Here is an 18268-nt window from a genome sequence, read left to right on the forward strand (position 1 = left end):
TTTTTAAAGAAAAGAGAAGCACAAGCAGTAGTATCACAACTATTCAACTGCCTACAAGTTGCTTATGATTATAACCTCTAGCTTCCAGAAGAAGGAACTTTAGAATATTTAGATGAAATATGGGGCAGAGTCCAAAATAATATTGAAAAGGAACATGAACTAGAAATAAAACCCTTCTTTCAGGCTCCTATCATTCAATATGGATAATAACCTGTTACTCAATTCCAAAGAGGAAGAACTACAATTCATATAAGACATGACTCGGGACATGCTATTTTTAAATGGTCTCATTATTACACTAAAAAGGAACAAAATGCAATGTTTGGGAAAACTGGTTGCTAGAACAACTTTTAAACCACACCAAAAAAAATGTCCATAGACAAGACAATTTAAAAAATAAAGTTAACTTTTATAAATTATTAGGGGGTATTTAATTGGATTCATTCTGCTTTAGGAATGTCCAATTATGCACTAACAATATTATTTAAAGCTCTAGAAGGGCCAGTGGTGGTGGCACATGCCTTTAATCCCAGCACTGGGGAGCCAGAGGCAGGTGGATCTCTGTAAGTTCCAGGCCAGCCTGGTCTACAGAGCAAGTTCCAGGATAGACTCCAAAAGCTACACAGAGAAACCCTTTCTCCAGAAAGAAAAAAAAAACTCTAGAAGGTTTCCTTGCACAGTCCTCACATATTGTCTCCTGGGGCAAGAAAACAACTACAGCTATTTGAATCCAGAGTAGAAGAGGCATTTTTGTGTCATGAGGATTCTTCACTGCCTATACTGGCTGGTTTCCTGTCAACCTGACACAAGCTAGAGTCACCAGAGAGGAAGGAGCCTCAGTCAAGGAAATGTCTCAAGATCCAGCTGTAAGGCATTCTCTCATTTAGTGATCAATGGGGGAAGACCCAGCCCATGCTGGGTGGTGCCATGCCTAGGCTGGTGTTCCTGGGTTCTATGAGAAGGTGGGGTGAGCAAGCCAGGGGAAGCAAGCCAGTAAGCAGCACCCCTCCATGGCCTCTGCATCAGCTCCTGCTCCTAGGATCTTACCCTATTTTGAGATCATGTCCTGACTTCCTTCAATGATGAACAGCAATGCTGAAGTATAAGCTGAATAAGCTCTTTCCTCCCCAACTTGCTCTTTGGTCATGGTGTTTCATTGCAGCAATAGAAACCCTAAGACACTGCCTTTGAACTTATTTATTTTCCTCACTAACTTGTCTCCTTATAGTTATTATAAACACCAGAAAATAAACCTCTGGAATGAAAATATTTACACCATAATGGTCAGAAAATACTAAGTGCTCTCCTTACTCTTTGATGTGTTATATTACCTCTAACAATCGGTGTTTGAAAGTGTTATACAATTCTATGGATTTTCAGATTTTATTTGTAGATTACCATGAAGGGTAGGAAATCATTATCCATCTGGCCAGCAATTAGATTTTCTCCTAATAACTGAATTTGTGACTACAAAAATTGTCCATTTTCTCCCATTCCGCAGGCAGAAATTTATTTTATTGATGGCTCATCTAATGATACAGGAGGGATTAATGGTCCTGATACTCATCAATTTATTAATATTTCTTTTTCCTGAGCTCAACAGGTGAAACTAGTGTTTTGATTCATCAGTTATGGTTAATTCATTAACCCTTAATTACCATTTCAGATTCTGCTTATGTAGTTGGATTGTTTCCAGCAATAGAAACTGCTTTAGTTTTGTCTTCACATCCTGTTATGCTCCCACCACTACAGGAACTACATCAGGTTCACATCTGTACACATCCCTTGTTTATTAATCATGTTCATGCACACTTTAACCTCCCCGTTTTGTTGCAGAGAGAAATAAGCAAGCTTATGCATTAACCTGCCTGATTTTTACTTCTCCAGAACAGGGGCATCAACACCTACACACTAATACTAATTGACCTCATGTATAGTGCCACAACCTGCTTAAACAAGTGAGACAAATTGTGCAGAATGTCACATTTGTGCTCTCTTACACTGTCATGGCCATATAGCTGAAGTTATTCCCAGAGTTTAAAATACTAATGAATTAAGGCAAATGGATGTCATCCACTTTCCGCTTGTGCCTCAAACCTGCATACAGCGTTACCTGTTTCTAAGTTTCTTGGGCAGTTCCTCAATCCTCAGAGAATGCTTCTGCATTTTGCTCTTATACAAACTTTTCTGTTGCAGGAGTGCCTACTTCTATAAAATCTAACAGTGGACCAGTGTATAGTACAGAAATCTTAGAACTTCTGTAAGGAATGAAATGTTAATCATATTACAAGCATTCCTTATAATCCTCAAGGTCAGGATATAATTGAAAGAGCACATAGAACACTAAAAGAAAAATTATTAAAAAATAAAATGGGGGCTGAGAGGTGATGGTCTACACCTTTAGTCCCAGCACTCAGGAGGCAGAGGCCAGCCTGGTCTGCAGAGCAAGTTCCAGAACAGCCAGAGTTACATAGAGGAAACCCTGTCTCAAAAAAAACCTGAAACGTGAAATAAAAAAATAAAAGGGGAGCACCAAAGGGTATTCTTGCACTTATTTACTCTCGATTTTTAAAATTCACCTCCTGGTGATGTATGTTTGAGAGCTAAAAATCATTTCTCTACAGAGCATTCTGAACTGCCTTTAAATTGGCCTATGTAGTTTAAACAGTTTGAGACCTGGAATCCCAGTTGGCTGAAGAAAATTGGGAAGGGGGTGCGTCTGTCATTACCAGTTTATCCACTGAATCATTACAGATTCCTCTTTAGCTCCTCTGGCTCCTGGCCATCAAGGACGATGACAGAGGGTAAGGAGATAGTGAAAGTCACCAGAAAGATAGCACACCTCCAGCTAAAGGGTGAAAGCAGATATGGAGCGTATCATCAGCATTCATGTCTGCCCACCAGGTGCCAAGTTAAGGCCCTGTGCACCAAGGGAGTAGTAGTTACTCTATGAAATACACGGAGCCTTATGTTACTTGAGAATCTTTTTCTGGTAATATGACCTGCTTTGACCTGTGTGTCTGTGGTGAGTGCCTCTGGTCACGTGTATTGGTCTTTCATTCCTCATCCTCCTCTATTTCAATTTGTAGATTGAATAGGTCCAGCTCCTGTTATCTTTACTAATGTCTCTGTGTTTATGACTGGACTTTGGGACAATAATAGACTCATCAATCTGAAGAAGGGACTGTATTCAATTTTTCCTTTGGAGTCAAATCTCTTCCCATTTGCCTAGGACACTTTCACATTAGTATTCCTATTAAAGGTAATATGGGCTTATATTCTATTAGATACTAGAACTGCTCATCATAAGGGTCTCTTTTCAAGCTATTCTCTAGAATGCTCTGTAAACCACATATTCATGTTCTTCTCTGAACCTCTTGAGCAATTCACCCATAGTCCAAATCACCCTCAGCACCATTGTCTTCCAAGCTCGCACTGGAATGGCCCAAGAAGCAACACTTAAAGCATTCAACAGCTTTTCTAACCAAAGTCCCAATGTCCACATTCCTCCAAACAAAATCATGGTCTGGCCTATCACAGCAACATCCCAGTCCCTGGTACCATCTTCTGTCCTAGTTAGGGTTTTTAATTACTGTGAAGAAACACCATGACCATGGGAACTCTTACAAAGTTAACATTTCATTGGAGCTGGCTTACAGTTCAGAGGTTTAGTCCATTATCATCATGGAGGGAAGCATGCAGGCAGACATGATGCTAGAGAGTCAGCTGAGAGTTCTAAATCCAGATGAACAGGCAGCAGGAAGACATAGTGACACACTGGCCAGGCTTAAGCATCTAAGACCTCAGAGCCCACCCTCAGTGACACACCTCCTGCAACACAGCCACACTTCCTAATAGTGCCACTCCCTGTGAGCTTATGGGAGTCATTTTTATTCAAATCACCACAGTATGTATAGGTCTGAAATTATGAAAGCTTAAGTGTACTAGTTATAAAGGTATAAAACTTCCAAATTTCTTTCCTCCTCTGTGTTATTGTTATACTAAATTGTCTATAGTTCAAAATTTCAGCATCAATCAATGGAGTTCTGAAAAGCTGGTAAAGCACAAAGTACTATTATAAGTCACAGGTCAGGATTTTATATTTGCTTTGACTGTCTTCTAAGTATAGACTTAAAAGTGCTCTTAATTGTGCTAAAAAACATCTGTCAAATATATATGTCCATCCCTCCAGACAAAGTGATCATGCTTTTAATCCAAAATCATTTTTGGGTCCCCAAGCTTCTATGTCTCAAAGGCATGAGTCTACTGCCTTTTGTACGATGTGGAATTGAATACAGATTGCAAACAGTGTTAGTGATAACATATCTAAAACTTTTTTCTCTTTTGTAAACTCAAAAAATCTTGTCAGCTTCAGGGTATTGACTTGGCTCTACCTCTGGCAAGTCAAATGGACTTCAGATAAGTAAGTACTCCTTAGTTTCACAATCTGCCTATTCCTGAGCATGGGATCTCTCTCTCTCTCTCTCTCTCTCTCTCTCTCTCTCTCTCTCTCTCTCTCTCTCTCTGTGTGTGTGTGTGTGTGTGTGTGTGTGTGTGTGTTGATTTTGGGACTACCCTCCCCCAACTACTAGGACCATGGGCCTGTAAGTTTCAAATATATACTCTGTATAAAAATTTTCCCCTTGCAGCCAGGCGGTGGTGGCGCACGCCTTTAATCCCAGCACTTGGGAGGCAGAGCCAGGCAGATCTCTGTGAGTTCGAGGCCAGCCTGGGCTACTAAGTGAGTTCCAGGAAAGGCGCAAAGCTACACAGAGAAACCCTGTCTCGAAAAAAAAAAAAATTCCCCTTGCATTCCCACCAACAATGGAGGAGAGTTCCCCTTGCGACACATCCTCTCAAGCATGTCTTCAGTGTTTTTGATCTTAGCCATTCTGACGGGTTTAAGGTGGTATCTCAGAGTCATTTTGATTTGCATTTCCCTGATGATTAGAGATGTTGAGCAATTCCTTAAATGTCTTTCAGCCATTTGAGCTTCCCCTGTTGAGAATTCTGTTTAGCTCTATTATGGTGATATTTTATTTGTACTGAAATGTGATTTTAATTGTATGTTAATAAATAAAGTTGCCTGGGGGTCAGAGCTATTAGAGCCATAGCAAGAGCGTGGCGGTGATGGCGCACGCCTTTAATCCCAGCACTTGGTAGACAGAGCTAGGTAGATCTCTGTGTGTTTAAGGATACAGCCAACATTGGAGACACACGCCTTTAATCTCAATACCATAGAGAACCTGGAGGGCTGTACATACAGGCAGTGATGAGGCAGTCACATGTTTGGGTTTACAACCAATGAGAAGGCAGAACAGCTAGACTATATAAAGACATACACACAGGAAGTAGGTCCTTTTTTCAGAGAACTCTCTTGGCTGAAGAGGAACGCTGAAGCAGGAATGGTGAGGATCTTAGCTCTAACCTCTTGGCTTTCTTCTCTGAATTGGCTCTGTATTTCTTATTTAATAAGATGGTTGGTTACATCTACCCTCTATAGCCCATTTCTGAATTGAACTGTTGGGCATTTTGACGTCTAATTTCTTGAGTTCTTTATATATTCTGGATATCAGTTCTCTGTCAGATGTGGGGTTGGTGAAGATCTTTTCCCCTGTCGCTTTGTCTTGTTGTCTGTGTCCTTTGCTCTACAAAAGCTTCTCAGTTTCAAGAGGTCCCATTGATTGATTATTTCTCTCAGTGTCTGTGCTACTGGTGTTATATTTAGGAAGTGATCTCCTATGCCAATGTATTCAAGACTACTTCCTACTTTCTCTTCTATCAGGTTCAGAGTAACTGGATTTATGTTGAAGTCTTTGATCCACTTGGACTTAAGTTTTGTGCACGGTGACAGATATGAATCTATTTGTAGCCTTCTACATGTTGACATCCAGTTATGCCAGCACCATTGGGGATTGCAAGCTTGTACAGCCACTTTGGAAATCAATATGGTGCTTTCTTAGAAAACTGGGAATCAATCTCCCCCAAGACCCAGCTATACCACTTTTGGGCATATACCCAAGGAATGCTCAATCATACCACAAGGGCACCTGCTCAGCTATGTTCATAGCAGCATTGTTTGTAATAGCCAGAACCTGGAAACAACCTAGATGCCCTTCAACTGAAGAATGGATAAATAAAATGTGGTACATATACACAATGGGGTACTACTCAGCAGAGAAAAACAATGACATCATGAGGTTTGCAGGCAAATGGATGGATCTAGAAAAAATCATCCTGAGTGAGGTAACCCAGACTCAGAAAGACAAATATGGCATGTACTCACTCATAGGAGGATGCTAGATGTGGAACAAGGATGACTGGACTGCTACTCACATCACCAGGGAGGCTACCTAGAAAACAGGACCCTAAGAAAGACACAGGGATCACCCAACAACAGAGAAATGGATGAGATCTACATGAGCAAACTGGACATGAGGGGGGTGGTAATGAAGGGCAAGGGTCAGGGGAAAGAGAGCTTAGGGGAGCAGGATATCCCAGCTGGATCAACAACAGAGAGGGAGAACAAGGAAAAAGAGACCATGATAAATGAAGACTCCATGTGAATAGGAAGAATCAAAGTGCTAGAGAGGTTCCCCAGAAATCTACAAAGATACCTCCACAATAGACTACTGCAATGGTTGAGAGAAAGCCCGAACTGACCTACTCTGGTGATCTGATGGCCAAACACCTTAACTGTCATGGTAGAACTCTCATCCAATGACTGATGGAAGCAGATGCAGAGACCCACGGCCAGGCCCCAAGTGGAGCTCTGGGAGTCCAATTGGTGAGAGAGAGGAAGGATTGTATGAGCAAGAGATGTTGAGACCATGACTGGAAAAAGCACAGGGACAAATAGCCAAACTAGTAGAAACACATGAAATATGAACCAATAGCTGAGGAGCCCCCATGGAACTGGATCAGGCCTTCTAGATAAGTGAGACAGTCAATTAGCTTGAACTGTTTGGGGAGCCCCCGTTCAGTGGGACCGGTACCTGTCCTTAGTGCATGAGCTGGCTTTTTGGAGCCTTGGGCCTATGCTGGGACACTTTGCTCAGCCTGGGTGAAGGGAGGAGGGGACTGGACCTGCCTCAACTGAATCTACCAGGCTGAGCTGAATCCCCAGGAGAGTCCTTGCCCTAGAGAAGGTGGGAATGGTGGGTGGATTGGGGGGAGGGCAGGAAGAGAGAAGACGGGGAAATACGTGGCTGATATGTAAAATTAAATTAATTATAAAATTTATAAAAATAAATAAATAAATAATGGAATTCTCTATCATGATGTCACAGCCCTGAGACAGAAAGCAGGCAAAGCTAGTTAAAATGAACTCCTTCTGGTCCTGCATGGAAGCAACTGTCTACTTTCTCTGAGGCAACATGCTCAGAGGCAAAAGCAGCCTTATTCTGAGGTTTGAATATCTCAGCAGGATTGTTCATCTAAGAACAGCATTCACACTGCTGATACATGACTTTTCCCTGATATTTTCTGTATTTGTGCTCTCATAATTTTGTATGTGTAAGAATTAAAGACAATGATACATCTTTTAAAAGTATTGATACATCTTTTAAATATAGATTCTAGTGTATGATCTAAAAGATAGATTTTTTTCTCTGTAAATCTTCATGTGTGTAAGTGACAATACTCCTGTCCCTATTTAAATTGTTCAAAGTATATCCTGGGGCCTGATCCTAAAAGAAATTTAAGGATGACATCATAAATATAATGGAAAATCAGTTCTAGGTTGGCTCCTCTTTTAGCATTAGCCAGAGTTGGATGCATGCTCTTATTAAACAGATTTTTGTTTATTAATCTCTTAACTGTGTGGAGTAATTTTTCCTATAAAGACATATTTATTCTAGAACAGCTGTACCTCCTGCTTTTTGGAAACTATTTCTGGAACAAGCTCTCTTATGCTGACTCAGCTGGCCTTGATCCCAATCTGTTGTTCCCCAGGGCAATGTTCTTACTGCCTTCTTGATTAAACCAACAAAATTCTTAAATTAAAGGTCTGTAACATGACTGAGTTTTAAAATTGTCCCTCTGAGTCATGTAGTCATCTGCTCATTGCAGTCACAGGATAAGGATTTGTGTGTGAAGCATGGCTTCGGCTTTCAGACCAGACTAGGAGGGAAGTTTGCTGTGCACACTGCAGGGGGAACAGAGTAGGGAATCAGCTGCTGTAGTCTCCCTTATGAAAAAGGACCTGATTGTCACAATGTCAATGGTTTTGTGATTTTCCAACATACATTAATTCATGTCGTGTGAATGAAGGCAGGCCAGATTGGTTGGTGCACAGATTGGGAAGGTTAGCTTGAGCCAATGAATACTGAATTTCCCAACTGGGGCACTCACTCCTTTGCAGGTGTGTTCAATCCTGGTTGGCACAGTTAAGTCAGCTCAGTGAGGTGAGACACAGGCCATTGGCTGGAGCTGTGTGTGTCAGGTTACAGATCTCAGCAGCTAACATTACACACAGTGGCAAGGTCAAACAATATATTATTTATAACATTCTCTCTACCAGAGAATGGCCTGCTCTTTTTCAAAGTCAGGATAGCTATGTGTTTTTTCAATTATATTTATCCTTTTAAAAAGCCTATTACTGGTATTATTTTTATTTCATTTTGCTTAAAAGCATTACAGCTCTTATCTCTATTTGTGTCTGTTCTCCAATGTTTCTAGGTCATTAATAGTTTGGCTCCTTTTTTTCTCAAGCGCTGTTTGTTATTTGTTTATGTTTAGTGTAGTGTCTCCTGCAGCCCAGGCTTGCCTCATGCTATGCAATTGAGAATTTCTTTGAACACTCTATCTTGCCTCTGTTGCCTAGTGCTGGGAAGACAGTCCTGGGACAGATTCCAGACTGGGACTTGACTGGTCAGTGAGAAGGAAAAATAGACCAGTACAGACCTCCAGTCCTCTATGGTTAACTAGTGTTGAGATTAAAGGTGTGTGCCACCATGACTAGTTCTGTTCCCAGTGTGGCCTTGAACTCACATACATCCAGATGTATCTCTGCCTCCTGAATGCTAGGATTAAAAGTGTGTGCTACCACTGCCTGACTTCTATATTTAATGTAGTGGCTGGCTTATTCTCTGATCTCCAGGCAAGCGTTATTTATTAGAGCACAAATAAAATATCACATTTCCCCTTTTTTGTCTAAAATAAAAAAATTATAACTAATATAAGAAAAACTATATACAATAAGTACAATAACTATATACAATATATACAGGCAATAAATACATCAACAATGTCTAGTCAATTTGCATTTGACAAATTCAGAGAAAATATTCCATTATCTATCCTATTTTGTTGAGTCCAAAATGTACCTCATTCACTTTCTGTCCTAACTTATATTACCAACCAAAAACTATCTTTTGATGTCTTTCTTTTTTAAAAAGGATTTATTTATTATATATACAATATTCTGCCTATAGGCCAGAAGAGGGCACCAGATCTCATTATAGATGGTTGTGAGTCACTAAGTGGTTGCTGGGAATTGAACTCAAGACCTCTGGAAGAACAGCCAGTGTTCTTAACCTCTAAGCCATCTCTCCAGCCCAATGTCTTTCAAATTTATAAACTTTATAACTCTTTAGTGCGTTTCTTTTCTGAATTTGTTAACAAGGAAAAGTATAACTATAACCTTCTACTCTTCAACTCCCTCAGAGACCTAAGAAGGAAATAAATAATATTACCTAGTTAAACAGGAAGTGCAAACAAGCAGCTTCTAAAACAAATGTGAGTTATGACAGAAACAGCTAACTGCCTGGATAGTCCCCGAGGTTTCTCTGCAATGTTGGGGCATCCATCTTTGGCCTACAGGCTTAGCATATCTGACAGACTCATCTGTAAAGCAGGATTTTTCTAAAGAGCTTTCCTACTTTGTCTTGGCAAGGATCAGCAGTTCTTTCTTTTCTGTCCTGCTTGTCCATTTTGGACAGAATACTGTCAGCATTCGAAGCAAGGGCATTTTTTTGCCCAGTGGCTAACTTTTACCACAGTGAAAGTTAACTCCATAAGGAGTCTCTTTGGTGCCCATCATCTTCTCTGAAGTAGATTGGTGCTGCCAGGAACAGACATGTATCATTGTCATAAAAAAAGAAAAAAATCCATGTTATTAAAACATCTTAAATGCCATATTCTGCCGATCTCTGAAGTGTTTGAAGATGACCTGTCTATCTAAAATATATCTCTGCTTGACCTTGAAAACATACCTAATATGACTGACTGCAAGTTTGATTGTAATGACTAACTACTAACCTGCATTTCTTTATTATCCTAAATAGTTGGTAATAACTTTCAAGGATTAGAAAATTGCATTACATTGTTAAATGAACTGTATAGGCACAATACCTTGAACAATATTAGAAATATTTGTGTAGTATTTTCTGACAAAATCAATCTCAAATTTATATCAATATATGTAATTTGTATACACTATACAAAAATACAAGCCAATGTAAAATATTTAAAACTAGTAGCTGCATTTTAAATGTAGGTTCTACCTTTTTGTCTTATATCTGTATCTTCCCCTTTTTCCTTTTCAGAATTGATTCAATTTATTCTTTTAATCTATAATTTCTATATCTGGTTTTTTTTCAGAGTAGATTCAATAATCTACCTCTCATCTATATCCTCTTTTTTCTTTTTTTTCAAACAAGAAACTTAAATCTAATCTCCTTTGTAATCAAATACCCTAAACAATAACAATTATCCACAACCCATTGAATGACCAAAAAAGCCACCCACTCCACCTCCTGGGAATGTGGGCTTCATTTTCTTAAAAGTACTTCCTGCTCTCTGGAGGTGATGGCATCTTTAGGGGATCCTGAAAAGAAAAATTTGGAGTTAGTTGTCAAGTCCTGGGAGAGTCAGCTGTATCATTTTTTGTCCATTCTAAGCATAATTCGAAAGTGCAGAGCTTGTCTCAAGTCCTTGCTCAAGTAGTCTGTGAAGCTGGATCATCTCAGCTAGCCATCTCAAAATTGTCCTGAGTGGCTTGTATTCCAAAGCCAATCTTTGGGTGTTGTTTTCAGCTTGGTGGTATTATCATCATCCTGATAGAATCATCATTGTGGGGCCCCATCATCTTTTTGGAGACTTCAAAGTTGTTGCTGTTAGGGGTGGTTATGGTTCTCTGCAGAAAACTGATAAAAACTCCTACCTGAAATCATGTACAGGCAGCTAGATGAAGCCTTTTTTTCTAGGATTAGTTAGTACTCTATATGACTAGTAATATCATGATAAAAGTTTAAAATATATATAAATCTTATAAATTTTAATATAAAATTTATACCTTAAGAAAAGTTTTAAAGAGTCAGAATGAAACCAAAGAATTATGAGATTAGTGGCAATAGAATAGTCCCTAAATTTTGGTTTTCTTCTGTCCCATATCAGATGGCTCTTCTGACGTGATACAGAGATTTTGGGTTTTCTTTTTAACAAGCATGCTTGGGTTTAGGGAAGGAGACAGCCAAAATCCAACTCCAAAGCCAGCTTTAACTTTTAATTGAACAGGGTTTACATAAAGACCATTTATTTGTGTATGTGTCTGTAGAGAACAGCAGAAACAAACATGTAGGAAGACTTAGGAAATTTTATCCTGTTAGATAATTGATATGCCAATAGGCCAACTTACTCTTTTTCTTGGGACATTTTTTTTTTCTTGGATGACTTGTCCTTTTCCTTCAGCTTTTGTTCCCAGGGACCTCGCTGACCTTGTCTGGAAAGGGGAGAATATTCTCCCCTTCTGTCCATCTAAACACATTAGAATAGCCTCCAAGAATGATTAGCAAACACTTAGATGATCAGTTTTATACCAGCTTGGTACTTCCAACTACTACATATTATTTCAATAGCCAGACATAACACAATAAAATTTGCTTGACATTTTTAGCCAGTCCTTGAAGTAGTTGATATCTGATCTTGCCAACTTTAATAAATACATTATCTCTAAATTTCATCCTTTATGTACCTTAGACAACTTGCTCAGACCTTCATAACTTGCAAAACCTTTCCAGTCTTCTTTTTCTGGAGCTTTCCATGCATCATCATCTTCATATAACTACATTCTTCTTTACTAAGGTCATTTCCACATTTATATTCTTTTAACATTTTCTTTTATGTATTGCTTCCTTTTTAAAATACCATGAGACATAGGAACATTAAAAAATATGTTTACAATCTGTTGTGTGAATTTTCTCCCCTGTGGAGGGGGAAGAAGCCATGTCTATCCCATCCCTGTAAGTCCCAATGTGATGCAAAGTACAATTTCACCATCCTAGGGAACCAATGAGTTTATTGAGCTTACTTACTGAGCATTGTTGAAAAGGTACTTACAAAGGTTTTGATACTGTAGTGGTTTAAGTCAAAATGGCTCCCAAAGTCCCATAGGGAGTGGCATTAAAGAGGTGGGGCCTTGTTGGAGTAGTTGTGGCCTTGTTGGAGGAAGTATGTCACAGTGACTTTTTTTTTTCCGAGAGAGGGTTTCTCTGTGTAGCTTTGCACCTTTCCTGGAACTCACTTTGTAGACCAGGCTGGCCTTGAACTCACAGAGCTCCACCTGCCTCTGCCTCCTGAGTGCTAGGATTAAAGGCGTGTGCCACCACAGCCGGCCACAGTCACTTTCTGATGCCTGCTGATCTAGATGTAGAACTTTCAGCTCTTTCTCTAGCACTGTGTCTGCCTACATGATGCTGTGTTTTCTGCCGTGATGATAATGGACTAAACCCTCTTAAAGTGTAAGTCAGCCCCAATGAAATGTTTTCCATTATAAGTGTTGCTGTAGTCATGGTGTCTCTTCACAGCAATAGAAACTCTAAGTAAAATACCCAAAAGCAGCCACCCCAGGAATGTCTCCACCAGTATGTACAATGGCTCTCCCATAGCTGCAAATGTGGAGCTCACCTTCTCTCTTCCACTGCCCATATACTGTCCATCACATTACATTTCTTAGTTGGCAAGGCAAGTAAGCCTGATAGCACTCAAGGTAAATGCCCACTTTTAAATTTGGCTTTCTCATAGGTGAATACACAGAATCTGCCTCCTCCCAAGACTTTCCCAGGCTATGCACTCTAGCTCCTCCCTAAAACCACAAGGTCCCAAGTCATTAGGGATGCATTGCATAGAGTTGCCTGAAAAAGAGGCTGTATACACAGAAGGAGGGGCTCCCTCCTTCCATGATGGAATAGCAACCGTCAGCAAACCTGGTGGTGGTCATCCTTTGTAAGCAGGCACAGCTGATCATAGAAAGGTGACAATTGTGTGTCTTAAGATAGTGCTGAGCAACAACAATTAAACAACAATAAAAGGATGCTTAATAGAAACTGTGTATAAGATAATGTAATAAATTAATATTTCTTAGGCACAATCTGTTAAATTAAACCTTAGAGAAGACACAATACAGTCTTTATATAATACATGACATCAGTACTATAGTCATGCTTTTGGAGTTTAATACAAGTATGTAGTCGATACCAAGAAACAGCAAATAGATAACAAAATATCATGGAATTGGTGTTTGCAGCATCCTGTACAACACAACTAAGAAATCCCTCTTAAAAGTATGATGACCCGCCGGGCGGTGGTGGCACACGCCTTTAATCCCAGCTCTTGGGAGGCAGAGTCAGGTGAATCTCTATGAGTTTGAGGCCAGCGTGCTGTACAGAGTGAGTTCCAGGAAAGGCGCAAAGCTACACAGAGAAACCCTGTCTCGAAAACCCAAAAAAAAAAAAAAAAAAGTATGATGACCCAGCTTACTATAGAGAGATCTTTACACAGATGGTCTCTTTATCCTCTCTGTGGATGAGCAACCCATTCACTGTTTTTACTACAGACATATGACCATACATAAAAGGTGAATAAACATTTACAACCTGGCATCCAAATCTCTAACAGCCCTGGTTAACATACTATTTATCTTTGGGATATTTTAGAGGCAACCGTCCCTTAGCCAAATTCTACTTTTTGTGAATTACTATTTCCTAAGCATTGGTAAATCCTTTATATCACCAATTGCAGTTTAGTAGTGGAGTGCTACCCAGTACATGAGATGCCATTTACAACCTCCACAAATTAACTCTAAATGGATCTTACACCTAAATGTCAAGTGAAAACTGTAGAACTTCAAGAAGATACTTGAGGGCTGGAGAGATGTCTCAGAGGTTAAGAGCACTGGCTGCTCTTCCAGAGGTCCTGAGCTCAATTCCCAGCAACTACATGGTGGCTCACAACCATCACAACCATCTGTAATGAGATCTGCTGCCCTCTTCTGGCATGCAGACATGCATGCAGGCAAAACACTGTATATATAATAAATAAATTTTAAAAAAGAGGCATTGATAGAAAGAAAAGAGAGAGAGAGAGAGAGAGAGAGAGAGAGAGAGAGAGAGAGAGAGAGAGAGAAGAAAGAAAGAAGATACTTAAAACTAGGTCTCTCTGAGTTTGGCAACCTGCATGAGCTTTGAGAGGTTTCTCTAAAAACCTGATGTACAGAGCAAAAACTGAGCTCTATCTCCAACACTAGGAATATGCTTGGAAGAGCTGGTGATAATCTGGGCAAGGGCCTTTTGAAAGGGTTTCTTCAGATCCTCAGAACCCAACACTTTCCACACAAGAGTCAGTGGTTATCAGTCCCAACACTACTGTGGATTTTGTTTATAATGTTCTTCAGTTACCCCATGTTCCTCTTGTGCAACGTTGTCTGACTAGCTTCCTTCTGAATTTTGTACACTTCCTTTTAAAACTGAATCCATTGATTTACACTACAAGAGACTTGCTGTTGAATTTGGCACAAATCTCCAGGCAATCTGGAATAGGTCTGTCCTTAGATTGGAAGCCAGGCCTGGGAACCACTGTGCTTTGTCCCATTTGTTCACCTGGTCCTGTCACTCAGACCTCACTAGCCAATCAGAGCCTCCAACGGACCGCCAGTCAGATGGGTGGGTTCTTCCGGGAGCCAGGCTCCTGGCTCAGCTCTTCTCCAGAGGAAGTCGGAAGTTGACACGTATGCTGTGCCTTGGCCTCCGCTGTGAAGAGAGCAAGTCAGCTCAGCAGCACCATGGTGAGTGAGGGGTTGCTCTCCAAATATGGGGAGAAGCAGTGAGCCAAGATGAGTGAGGGGCTGCTGTCTCCATGCAGGGAGGAGTGGCTGGTCTTGGTGAGTGAGGTGCCGCTTTCCGCAGACTAGGTGGAGCGGCTGACTGAGGCTCAGGAGCTGGTTTGGTGGGTCCTCCCTTAGCTGGGTGGGAGCCAGACACAGAGTTCAGCTGGGCGGTGGTGGCGCACGCCTTTAATCCCAGCACTCGGGAGGCAGAGGCAGGCGGATCTCTGTGAGTTCCAGGCCAGCCTGGTCTAGAGCGCGAGTTCCAGGTCAGGCTCCAAAACAACACAGAGAAACCCTGTCTCGAAAAAACCAAGACAGAGTTCATCGTTTTTTGCCTGGTCCAGCCTGGTCCTATGTGGTCCTTGCAGGTCCCTGGGCTGGATTGCCATCCTCTGAATAACTTCACTCCCAGGGCTGTATCTTCACAGAGCATTGGGAGCAGATCTGTGCTTAGAACTTTCTTTGTTGTTAACATCACTGTGAAATTCAGGTGCCTGTGTTGCTTATATTGTCATATGTGGAGAAACATCACCAGATTTGCCAAACTCAGAGAATACTGGTCTCTCTAATACCTTCCAGAAGTTCTGAACTTTTAGTATTTGACTATTAGGCTTAGGATTCATCTGGAGTTGATGTTATGGAGCTTGTGAATGGTATCTCCTGTGTAGAGTAGCGTTCCATGGCTAAACTGTGATGTAGAAGGGTAGAATTGATGGTAGTAGAACTGATGGTATAAGGATTTACCAGTTTTTAGGAGACATTAAGTCACACAAAATAGAATGTAGGTAAGGGAGGACTGCATCCCAAATACCCCAAACATAAGTAGTATGCTAACCATGCCTGTTAGAAATTAGTGTGATAAGATGTAAATGTTTGTTCACTGGGATTAATCATCTGTTAAGCTACACTCTGATAACAAATGAGACAACCCTGTTTTACAACTAGCCAAAAGGCCCACCTCCCCATCTAAGGGCTCTAACGTCCTGCTCAAGGGGCCATTACAGGGTCACAACCAACATTAAATCCCCATGTGCCATGAAGATATAATAATTCTACAACAGCTGCCTCTCCAGCCTTTTTGAAAAGGAGTTTTGAGTCAAGGACTTCCATATTGACATAGGTGAACTTGGACCCTGTCGGCAGCCCCATAGGACATAACCCCTGACTATCAATCCTAAATTCTTGGATTTCAGGCCAGCAACACCACAGAGCTCTAAAATACAAGTTTGAGTCATATAGTGGGCTGTCCATATCCGTAACAGAAAAAGGATTTGTGTGTGCAGCATGGCTTCTCCCTTCTGACCAGAAGAATAGGAACAGTGTACTTTGTACACTTCAGGGGAAACAAACTAGCTCAGAGAGTGATGTTTAAGGCTGTGAGCTGCAGGGGTCTCCTTTACAGAGGACTCATGGGGCATGGTGAGTGACTTTCTCTGTAATTATTATTAGGGAGGATAGCTTGAACTACTGGTAGAAAGGAGGTGATGGGCATCATTTTTCAGCAATACATGATTAGAATGTTTTCAACTTTCTGCTACTCCCAACCACCATGGTGTGATTCTGTGATATTCAGTTCCAGGGCACAAATGAGTTTTCTGAGCTACAGAGGTATCTCAGGTTTACATGATATTGTTCAGGTGTAGGGTTGGGGATTTAGCTCAGTGGTAGAGAGCTTGCCTAACAAGCACAAGGCCCTGGGTTCAGTCCTCAGCTCCGGGAAAGAAAAAAAAAAGAAAAAAAGAAAAGATATTAGTCAGGTGAATAGGGCAGGTGCCACACATCTAGTGACATAATCTATGTGGCAGGAAGCAGACATGACATTAAATTATTGTTCAACATTGTTTTGTGATTGGGAATCATTGGGGCTGGGTTTGCTGAAACCACAAGCAACTTGAGGGGCTGTGGAGCCATAGTAGGCTCTGGAGGATATCACCGCCATTTGCAGAGTGGGTCCTGGAGCTTGTGGCCTATCTGGAAGAAATCTCGTAGCTGGAAGGTCAGAAAGTTAACAGTTTAAAGGTCACTTTGAGTTAATTTTGTGGGAGTTGTGAAATCAGTGTTCATTTAATCTCTGTACACATAGAATCATAGGTAGCTGGGTGATACTGGTCAAGAGCACACTTTTTCTTAGCTGAGTTTCCTTTGGTCTTTTGAATAAAAGTTAGTACTGTTTTCCTGCTTTTGTTCTTAGCACTTTCTCTCCATCCTCTTTATTCTTTCACAAATATTGTACATTCTATTGATGGCTGAAGTTTGTGGTAAATACAGAAGTCACAATTTGTCAATATGTATACTGTTTTTTCATAATCCTATTGAGCTTTCTGAGAGTTACCACTTTGCATGTGGCTTTGGAATCAGGTATCCTATTATAAACTGTTGGAAATTTTCTTTGGGTTATATTCAATTCATGCTGCAAATTTACATACTATTATCTTAATATTGATGCATCATGTTCCCAGAGATCATTTATTAACTTCTGTATTTATTTATGTTTTGTTGTTCTTGTTGTTAATCTGTGGAAGACTTTTAGTTTATTAGTTAAAAGGTACTATGGGGCTTGGCCAGGGGCTCAACACATATTCTTCTTGGGGATGATGTGAGTTCATATCATAACACCCAAATTATGAGGTTCATAAGCATCTGCTGCTCCAGATCCAAGGGGTCTGACATTCTCTTCTCTGGTGTGTCACCTGTACATGATTGGAAGATATTCTTTCTTTTACATATAAACATACACATAAACATGGGGATAAATTTGTTTTCAAAAGTTCTTGTGACTTATAAAGCAATTAGAGCAAAACAAGTTACTTGAAGTGTATAATAGAAATCATACACTGTTTATTTAAAAATCTGTTATCTTGCATTTGGTTTGGAAAAGTTTTCATTTCCTCACTAATTCAGACTTACATCTAATCATCAATCAAAAGAAATAAATTGGTGTCTCCTAGCAAATATCCTTTTCTTTATCATAAGACAATGAGATCTTCTTAGTAGTCAAAACTGTTTCCAAAAGTTAAAATATCAGAAGGCTTCAAGCAAATCTCTCCAATTTTGGTGGAACACCCCTCCTCACCTAACCCATTTTTCTATTATTAGTAAAGGAGAGAACTGGGGTGCACAGGATGAGTGATGGGCTGTGATTTCTTGGAGTTTGACTTTGATATA

General features: G+C 40.3%; 1 protein-coding gene across 6 annotated transcripts in view; it reads left to right on the forward strand.

Moving 5' to 3' along the window:
- The window catches only part of LOC128115875 (zinc finger protein 431-like), a 75334-nt gene that overhangs the window by 17553 nt on the left and 39513 nt on the right, over window positions 1-18268 (forward strand). The gene's annotated exons all lie outside the window — the stretch shown is intronic.

The sequence above is a fragment of the Peromyscus californicus genome, unplaced genomic scaffold (genome assembly GCF_007827085.1).
Source record: "Peromyscus californicus insignis strain IS unplaced genomic scaffold, ASM782708v3 Scaffold_1__1_contigs__length_55948999, whole genome shotgun sequence".
NCBI lineage: Eukaryota > Metazoa > Chordata > Mammalia > Rodentia > Cricetidae > Peromyscus > Peromyscus californicus.